The 9,385-nt window shown below is 31.5% G+C and overlaps 1 long non-coding RNA gene across 2 annotated transcripts; it reads left to right on the top strand.

Moving 5' to 3' along the window:
• Positions 1–1,020: 1,020 nt before the first annotated feature.
• Positions 1,021–8,245, top strand: LOC149202330 (uncharacterized). Of its 2 annotated transcripts, none has more exons than XR_016253514.1 (3): positions 1,021–1,247; positions 1,422–1,529; positions 8,016–8,245. It is a non-coding gene; the product is annotated as an uncharacterized LOC149202330 (long non-coding RNA). The 2 variants fall into 2 exon arrangements; XR_016253513.1 differs by lacking the exon at positions 8,016–8,245 and adding an exon at positions 1,619–2,598 and having other exon boundaries at positions 1,023–1,247.
• The last annotated feature ends 1,140 nt before the right edge of the window (positions 8,246–9,385 follow it).

Below are 9,385 nucleotides of genomic sequence, written 5' to 3'. Positions count from 1 at the left end.
AGCCTAAGCTATAATACCACTTGTTACATGTCCTGTTTTTGACCGCACTTTTGGTCTTTTTTTCTTATAAGCTGTTTGTTTATTTACAACAACAGTATTGCCATAAAATTTTCACTATCTTTTTATATCCATGACAATTATTTTACATTAGGTATGTTCATAACCCCTTGGGAAACATCTTACTACAACATTGTACTCCGAGTAGGGAGTTTTATATTTACGCTTATAATTAAAGTATGCCTTGGTAAAGGGAAATGTTTTTGGTGTAATTCACTTTATATACTATGGTTTCACTCCTTCATGTATTTGATTTGGAAATTATATGAGTTACACACCCAACATTAACTTAATGTCCCTGAGACCATTTCCTTGTACTTGTGATGGTTCCTCTCTCACTTATCACACATGTCCTAGCTTATATTGCATTATTCTATATCATAGTCCCTAAAGGTTATCCATTTCACTTCATCGATATAGCCTCTAAAACTCTCCACGTTGCTTCATACGATATCCCATACTTATCTACAAGATAATTATTAATTTATGGACAACCTCGATTTCCACCCTACTTTATATCTTTATAGTTATGTTTAATCTTACTCTGATATTTGTTTGAATCATTTGGTTGTATTTATGTTATGACTTTTACAATATTTTAATCTAATTTGGTTAGGAAAGATATATAAATTTAACCTCACATTAGTGTCACACCATAGATTACAAATTCATGGTTAATGTATTAAATATTACCATAGTTATATTTTCTAACATTCGGAAGGTTTGGCTGTAGGCTAGAAATTTCATATTTTTATAAACGACTTCTATGGTTGTACTCTCATCCTATCGTTGATTAATTTCATATTATGATGGCATATACTAACACCAATTTTGTTCGATCCCTCTTTACACCCACAACCGCTTAACTTTTCATGCCCACGTGGTTGGGACATTAAGGGTCAATATGTGATATCTACTTGTGCCCGAACCATGTGATGTCCATCTGCCATGGAAGGCTCTTATACTTAGACGGTGGTATGGGGTTCAAATGGATCAATGGAATATAGTCGATGCGTCAAAACCCTAACCCCATATTCTTCATTATTTCGAGACTCTTCCGTCATTTTCATATTCGTCTCTTCCTTCCAATTGTCTCGTCTATGCGTTGGTGGCCGAGAACACCCCAACGAGGGTTTAACATTTGGATAGAGCTTTGCAACAAGCCAATGACCTGCTCTGGTATATGCCAGGTATCTCCCCTTTTCCTATTTTCTCTCTCTTTGATTTCTAGTCGATCTCTGCACAATCCCTCTTACAATTTTTATTTATGTTTCTCTTCATTTTAATTGGAAGCTCTAGTGAGTAAGGTATGTGGTTTGTACCATACGTTCTTTAAATTCCTATTTTTCTATGGCTATTCTTAGGGTTTGCCCAAAGTTTACAATGAGAGAGATGTCCACCACCATAATCATGAAATTATTCTCTCTTCACTGTAAGATGAAATCACTTGGAGAAAAACCCTTTTTATTCTGGTGCGTTCCTAACCCTTCTTTCCATTTCTTGGTTAGTTCTCTGTTGTCAATAATAACTGCATCTAATCTTTATGGCATTGTTTCGATAGGTCTGACTTGTTATGGTGGTGGACCTAATTGTGGTTCCATATCACAACCCTCTTTGACATGGTACCCATCAATATGTATGTAATAGTTCTGTCAACAAATTGCCATTTGCTTCATTGTTTGTTGATTAACTTTTCTAGATGTTCTTGTGTTTTTTTTTCTTTTTTCTTCTTACGGTCATTTCTTGCTACGGGAATATGAATATTTACAACCTGTAATGCTATCAGGTAACACTCTACTCTGTCATCAATGTTTATTATTGAATCTTATTCAGTTTTTTTTTTCACTACCACTTGTACTACACACTCTTGTTCTGACATCCTTATGTTCTTCTATGTTGTCCTGCACCTATAGGTGGAAACTCAGTCCCCTTTGTTTTATTTCACCTCTATATCTAAGTATTTCTCCATCGCTTAATTCATTCTTGCTACTCAACAAGTTTGTCGTCTTAGCATTTTTCATCTAAGTATTTCTCCATCGCTTAATTCATTCTTGCTACTCAACAAGTTTGTCGTCTTAGCATTTTTCATCATATTCTTACCCTCTAGGAATGAGTTGAATGAGGAACTCCAGTTTGTTTCCCTTTACTATTTTATATTTACTCAAGGACGAAACCCTCGAGGAAATTGTTTCCCTTACCATGGAATTGGAAATAGGATTTAACTCCGTGATTAATTTACTACCTTAAATGTATTTTGGTTAAAATATAACAACTTCCGTTACCCCTAGTGATACACTAAGTTTCTAATTATCTTATGACTGATATTTGTTTTGAAAGAAGCATACCTTTCACATCTCCCTTTATTTTATAATTCTTAGATGCTGGTACGCACTTTTGCAGTACATAGCTCCTTGTAATGTTTTAGGGAAGTAAAACGTTTTAGGGCTATCTTAGTTATGAGGGAAAACCCTCTATGGATATTTCAAATGAACTTGAACTAGTTGCGCTGGTAATATATCCTGATGCTCGTGTTATCTTCTATGTTTCCTCTATATATATTCTTAATTTGAAGCTCTCAGAAGCCTGGTATATGTTTGTAATGTTCCGTAATAAATGACTTATGTGATCCGATACTTTTCTGAATGATTAATGTAGTATGGAATGATCCGATATTTTTCTAAATGATTTATGTAATATGGAATGATCCAATACTTTTTGAATTATTTATGTATTATGAAATGATTCATTACTTTTCTCAGATACCGGTTGAATCCTTTAAATTGTTTCATAAATTTTCCAGCTAAGGTTAGAAAAATATGTTCCTTCATAGGCATGTATTCTAGCAGTAACTCTACAAATTACTTGTCTCGCTTGGATGTTTCACTCATATTTCCTAGCACACTTACATTTTGTTGCCCTCTAAATCGTTAGAAGTTCAAGATTCCACTTTTTTCTGTCTATGATTATTATCATTTGTATCGTATAATCATGAAATTCTACAGAATACCAACTTTAGATAATACTGGGTAGTTTGGCATACTAATTTGGTAGGTAATGCCACTGGTTTACCTTAGTATTATCTACATCTTAGTTTCACTACCTTCAACAAGTATACGTTGTTGATAATGCTTGTAAGGATATTAACTTGTTTTCCTTATGTTATAGTTTTTTTTCAATTTCTTATAGTGCTCTAGTAAGTGGACCCCTGTAAATCCAGTACTAATATATTCCGAGTGTTTGATCTTTTCTAATTCCATAACGAATTCTTTTTTTGCCCACGTTTTAGTTCTTTTTTCGTTAAAAATTTCTTATCAGGCATACTCGGTACCAGAAGGAGGAGTAAACCCCTGTAGGTATAAATGCTAAATATCACACTAAATAACTTCTCTCTCTCCTATCTATGTTCATAATATTTACCCTAGTAGGTTCATCCTCTTATCGTAGTTTACAGATTCATATCATCTGAAATATACACATAAGAATTTAACGTTCTCATACATGTGATTTCTTCAATTTACAAAATATATATCTTCCCTTAATAGCATTATACATTCGATCACATGCATTAAAAAGGAAAATCCCAAATTCTATAAGTATTAGAATCAACCATAAAATCCATATGCACCATATGTAAAATGACTCTAGAATCCGAGTCATCAAAAGTCATGGAAACATTTATAAACGATAAAATCATTGCAATATTAAAATGCATAATAATTAATGGTATGGTCCAAATCCATGAAAGTAATTTCAGAAGTATTTGGAGAAAGAATTATGCACCAATTTTCTAATTAGGAAACATTGTAGCAATTCGTATTTAATGAGCACACCCACCACCCAACCATGAACTATATCTCCATTTCCCCTCGAGCTAAGACGAACTTGCCCAGGGATCAACCCAATCTCGATCCCCTTCTTTAGTACTAATTACTTGTCTTTCATGATAAAGTTTCCTTTTAGGGGCATCATGATTTTGTGGATATTCTTATCCATTTGCCTAGGATTTTCCATAAAAGTCGTCGTTTCTATCCTGCAGTGCTTTAAGGATTTTCTAAGATTAGCATCTTTCTCTAGATAAGAAACCGAATGGATATTTTTGTCCCATCCATTAATCTTATCTAGAATTTTATTCTAGAATACTTATCATGAAAGAATTATCAAATCTCATTTATGTATGATATTTTATCTTTATTTTGTTTGGGTAAGAATTCGTTCCTATGCGTCTCATTCCCAAGTACATACATCTCATCTATTTATTTTTGAATAAATAAAAATTTACATAATTAATTCAATATTCTTCTATGGCTTTTCTCCCATTCCTCTAACCCAACTCAGTCTAACCAAAGCGATTTTACTGCAATAGAGGGATATTACATAAAGTGAGTCTATTCAATGTTATATAGCTACCCTAGATGCAACTCAACATGGGAGAAATGTAGCAGTCGTAAATGAGTGCAAACATATTATAAATGTATATTAAATATGAGAGAAATGTTGTAGTGTCAATAATAATAATAGTAATAATAATAATAAATTAAAAAATAATAAAGAACATATAAAGAATAAATAGATTTAATTCAATTTTTTATAATTAAATTGTATTTTTATTAATAAAATTATAAATAATATTCATAATATGTGTGTCACATTCCTATAAATATAAATAGTAATGATTCATATTCCTAATTTTTTTTTTTGTAATCTTGGGAGAACTACATCTTCAACATGTCCAATATATCACCCCGATAAGGGAAGGGAATTGAACCTGTTACTTCACATGAAGCAGTGCCTTAACAGATCACTTAATCAACATCTATCCAAGACCCCGTGGAGTACTAATTATTATAATAATTAATAAATATATAAAAACTTAATAAACTTAGCTAATAAATGTATAATCAAAATATAAATTTGTTTAAATATAAAAACATGAAATACAAATATAATATAAATAGTACCTATAAATTAAAATAATGAGTCATATTAATCACTATTATATTTAAGACTTTATATTTATATTTAGTTAATATAATATAAAAATAATGTACGTGAAATCAATATTATAAGTATTATCTTTAAAAATTAAGTTATAAAATTATAAAGCAAAGAGTTCTATTAACATTTAAAATAAGATTATTTATATATACATAATGTGAATTTTTATAAATATAATAATATTAATAATAATTATGATAGATCTATCATAATTATAGATTTACTCAGCAATCGAGCAAATATATTTCTTCTAGGTGTAAATCTTCCTTCAAGTTTCACACTAAAAACAGGTTTACATTTAAAAAAAATTGTTGCCTCTTAACCATTAGAAAATCTGCCATGAAAATACATTTATAATAATATTATGTTTTAAAAAGAGTAATTTACTCTTCTAAACAATTTATTAAAATTTAATAATAAATTAGTTTTAGTAATAAAATTTTAAAATTTATTAATTTTAAATTTTTAGATATTATAAACCAACACATAAATATTTCATTTATTTTTTCAAACAATTTTATATTATATTTTATTAAGTAAAATATATGAATATAACAATCCATACGAAAACATACAAATAATTTATTCAATATTGATCCAAAAGATTGTGAAGAAATTGTGAAAGTACAAATAATTTATTCAATATTGATCCAAAAAATTGTGAAGAAATTGCGAAAGTACAGATTAAATGTGACATATTTGGACAAGTTTGAGATGTGAGCGTAATGTAATGATTAAGATAAATATTTCATGCATAAATATTTAGAAAGTTGAGATGAAAATGATGGAAATTTCTTTATATATATAGAAGTGAGAATTATAGGAGGAGGCAGGAGGGTCATTTTTGGCTCTGATGAAAAAATCATGTTTCGATTTGGTTGGGGCCTTGGAATAGCTACAAATAAACAAGTGGAATACTTATCTAAATGAAAGGGATTGGAGATTTCCATTGAACACAAAATTTATGGGATAATTATTTTTGGTGATTTTATGATTTCCATATAGTTTATCAAAGCCAAGAAGGCCATGAGTTGTGAATCCTCAGCATTAAGTCAAAGGATGCTTGCTCAAATCTCTCAGTTCAAATGGGTTGATTTATTTCATGTACATAGACATTTAAACATAGTAGATGATGAGTTTTCATAAAAAGGTACCACTATGATCCAAGGTGTAATTGATATGAATCATAGGTTGCACTTCTTCCCAATTCCTTAATAATGTTTGGCATGTCAAGTTTTATAATGTCAGGTTGGGAGAGAAATTCTATCTCCTCTCTCTTCCCTTCAAATTTGATTGGTTTCTCGAGTAATAAATTTTTACACAAAGTAGAACTTTGGATCTATATCCATATTGATTCTCGGTCAACCCTCTCCCATTTTTTCCTTGAAATATACATGGATCGCTCTTGATGTCAAACATCCTCATATAAGTAGCATCAAATTTTGAAACCTTCCCCTCTTGGTAGTCATGTCCATTTATTCTTCCATTGTCTTTATTTATTACTAAATTCCTCAACTACGACGTCGAATGCTTTTTTCTTAAAAATGGAGTTAATTCTCTTATCCCACCTTGCTCTCTTGTCGTCATTTTCCTCTTTAGGTGAGATTATTATGGATATTTGGGTTTATTTGTTGTAGGATGGATTGTTCAAGGGTCCTAGTTTCAGTTCTATATCAAATCTCTTGGGCCTTCTATCTTCAATCTTACCTTACAAGGTTTCAAAAGTTTGTGTTGTAAACTCCACAGAATTTGGTAGCTAGGACTTGGACCATTTGCTTCAACAATTGTCACACATGTTTTAAAAGTTGGTAGAGTGAATTTATTTGTGTTGGGTAGTATGGAATTGGGTCCTTGTTTCATGATGGAAAGCAACTCCAATGCTCAAGAGAATCTCAATGTAGTTGCAGTGATTGATAGACTTTTGGATGTAACTCAAGATTTTCTTGCTTCAATTCAAAAACTTGAAGAAATGTTTGAGAAAAAAATGTTTCTTTCAAACTTTTCTTTTAATTAGCTAAATTGTTATCCATCATGTCGATATGGATAATTTAATGGATAGGTTGAGGGAGGAACTTCATTCACTCAGTGCTCATGTGGCTACGTTGGAAGTATCCTCTAATCCATGTGAGAGGCGAGAAACTAGAGGTTCTGGCTTTGGGACTCTTGTGGAAAGAAATAGGACTCATCGCTCCAAGGGGTTTGAAGCACTTAGTCATGGTCCAAGGTGAATTCAAGTCTCATTTTTTCGAGACAGTTTTTGGCATTTTGTGACTAGTTAACATTAAAATTCATGTGGCATTATGTTAGCATGTAAATTTTTCCTCATTCTTGGGTTTTTTTCATTGTATATAGTTGTCATCTTTTCTGTCTAAAATGGTTATCCAATCCAAGAGGCAGTATTTTTTTTTACTATGTTGAATATTCGTTTTTACTCTCAGAAAATTGATATAAACTTTCTGGGCCCATTCCTAACTTTTATTAATACAAACACACTTAATTGTTTCTTTGAAAAAAATAGAAATGAGAATTATCCTTTACTATAAAATTATTTCACTTTATCGTAAGATGATTTCATTTATTGTATTATATTTATTAATGATGTGTGAGGAAATATGATTTTCTTTGTGAAGGAAATTTATCAATTTAAAGTTTAAAAAGAATGTCTATAGATGTTAAGAGTAAAAGACTTTGGTTTTGGAAATTTATTTAAACATATTAATATATAATATGGAAAAATAAAATTGAAGGCTTTTATATTTTAAAACAATCTTAAATATTGGAATTTCATTAGGAGAATTTTGAGGTTTAAAATGGGTCTTCTAAGGAAATTATAAAATAATAGTGGAAATAATAAAATAATATTAGATTACATCATCAAATTTTAGAGGGAAAAATGAAAAAACTATTTTTCATCTCGTATTTTCAAATTATCTCCCTATGGGTTTACTCCAATTTTGATACAGGAGCATCCAACTCAGGGAGATCATGGCTTGAGTATTTGTCTTTGCAGACAGAATGAGTTTCAATTAGTTTTTTTTTATTGCATTTAAATTTATAGTTAACAACATTTAGGACCTTATGTTAAGTTTAAGGATGTCTCAGCCCACTGTTTATTTTTATTTATAGTTCCTTTTATTTTTCTGTTTCAAATTAAGTTTAGAATACAGACAAGGATGGAAAATTATTAATGAATAACTAAAATGTAACTACTGACAGTTTAAATAACTGTATAGTGATCTTTAAGAGAAAAAGGAAAAATCCACTGTAATCATCCATCATAGTATTGGAATAAAAAGAGAAGCATGCAATCATTTTAAAGCAAGAAAATCTAAGTCTATATATTTGCAGCTTAAATTTATTTAATCAAGTTCATCTACCCATTTCCTAACGGTGATAGAGAGCACGCATTACCACAGAGGCAAGAAGAAAACGCGGTCGAGTTCCATAGAACAACAAAGAGGGTTTGCAGAATAGTCAAATACGAAAAATATCTACAGGTACCAACAAAACTCGTAACATTTCCATTTACCATTTACTTTTCAAAAATCTCTGTGTATATATAGATATAAAAAATTTACAGTCCAAGATACAATTATAAAAACACAGACAAGCTACGAAACAGAGGTCCTCCATAACAGTGCCAAATACAACTACGAATTCACCATAGAACTGACATAAATACAGTTTCATAAGTTAACAGCCCAGAGGCATAAATACACAGAACCATGAAACAGTGAGGCCGAAGCCACAACCCTCGACAACAGAAGACTACTAGCAGAAAACACTTCGAAACAGACAGACAGAGAAACGACAAGGCATGACCCTACCTGATACAAGAGCGTAGGTGTCAGGGCACGAGACCAGCAATTGGTGAGCCCATCCATCCACCTGTTGTGGCCACGAAACAAGGCCATCAGAATCCAAGTAAAAGAACCATGAAAAGAAATTGAAGACAGTGCCAAGGATTTATAGAGAGCTCACTTACCAGAGGAGCTGAGCCTTGCCAACGGAGGAAGGAAGTCACGGACCAAGGTCACAGTCACAAAGTTCCCGCTACTCACAAGGAGCAAGAATAATCAGTAACAATAGAAAATGAAACAGAAGCTTAAGACATGGAGGGAGAGCTTACCTCTGTTCGAATGCTGGATGGAAGCTGAGAGTCAAGCCACCCCACAACTATGACATGCAACAAAATGCCAAGTTTAAAGTCAAACAACAAGGCAAACACTTTGAAATCAATAGCATAATCAAAACCAACATACAGGAAAGACCCACAAGTATAGGACCCAAAATCATCACTAGAGCCGAACAAATGAAGCCCAAAGACTAAGAC

The sequence above is a fragment of the Pinus tabuliformis genome, chromosome 2_1, assembly GCF_031772625.1.
Source record: "Pinus tabuliformis cultivar Carrire ecotype Pingquan chromosome 2_1, CPIR1, whole genome shotgun sequence".
In the NCBI taxonomy this organism is placed as follows: domain Eukaryota; kingdom Viridiplantae; phylum Streptophyta; class Pinopsida; order Pinales; family Pinaceae; genus Pinus; species Pinus tabuliformis.
This window is presented reverse-complemented; position numbering and strand designations above follow the sequence as displayed.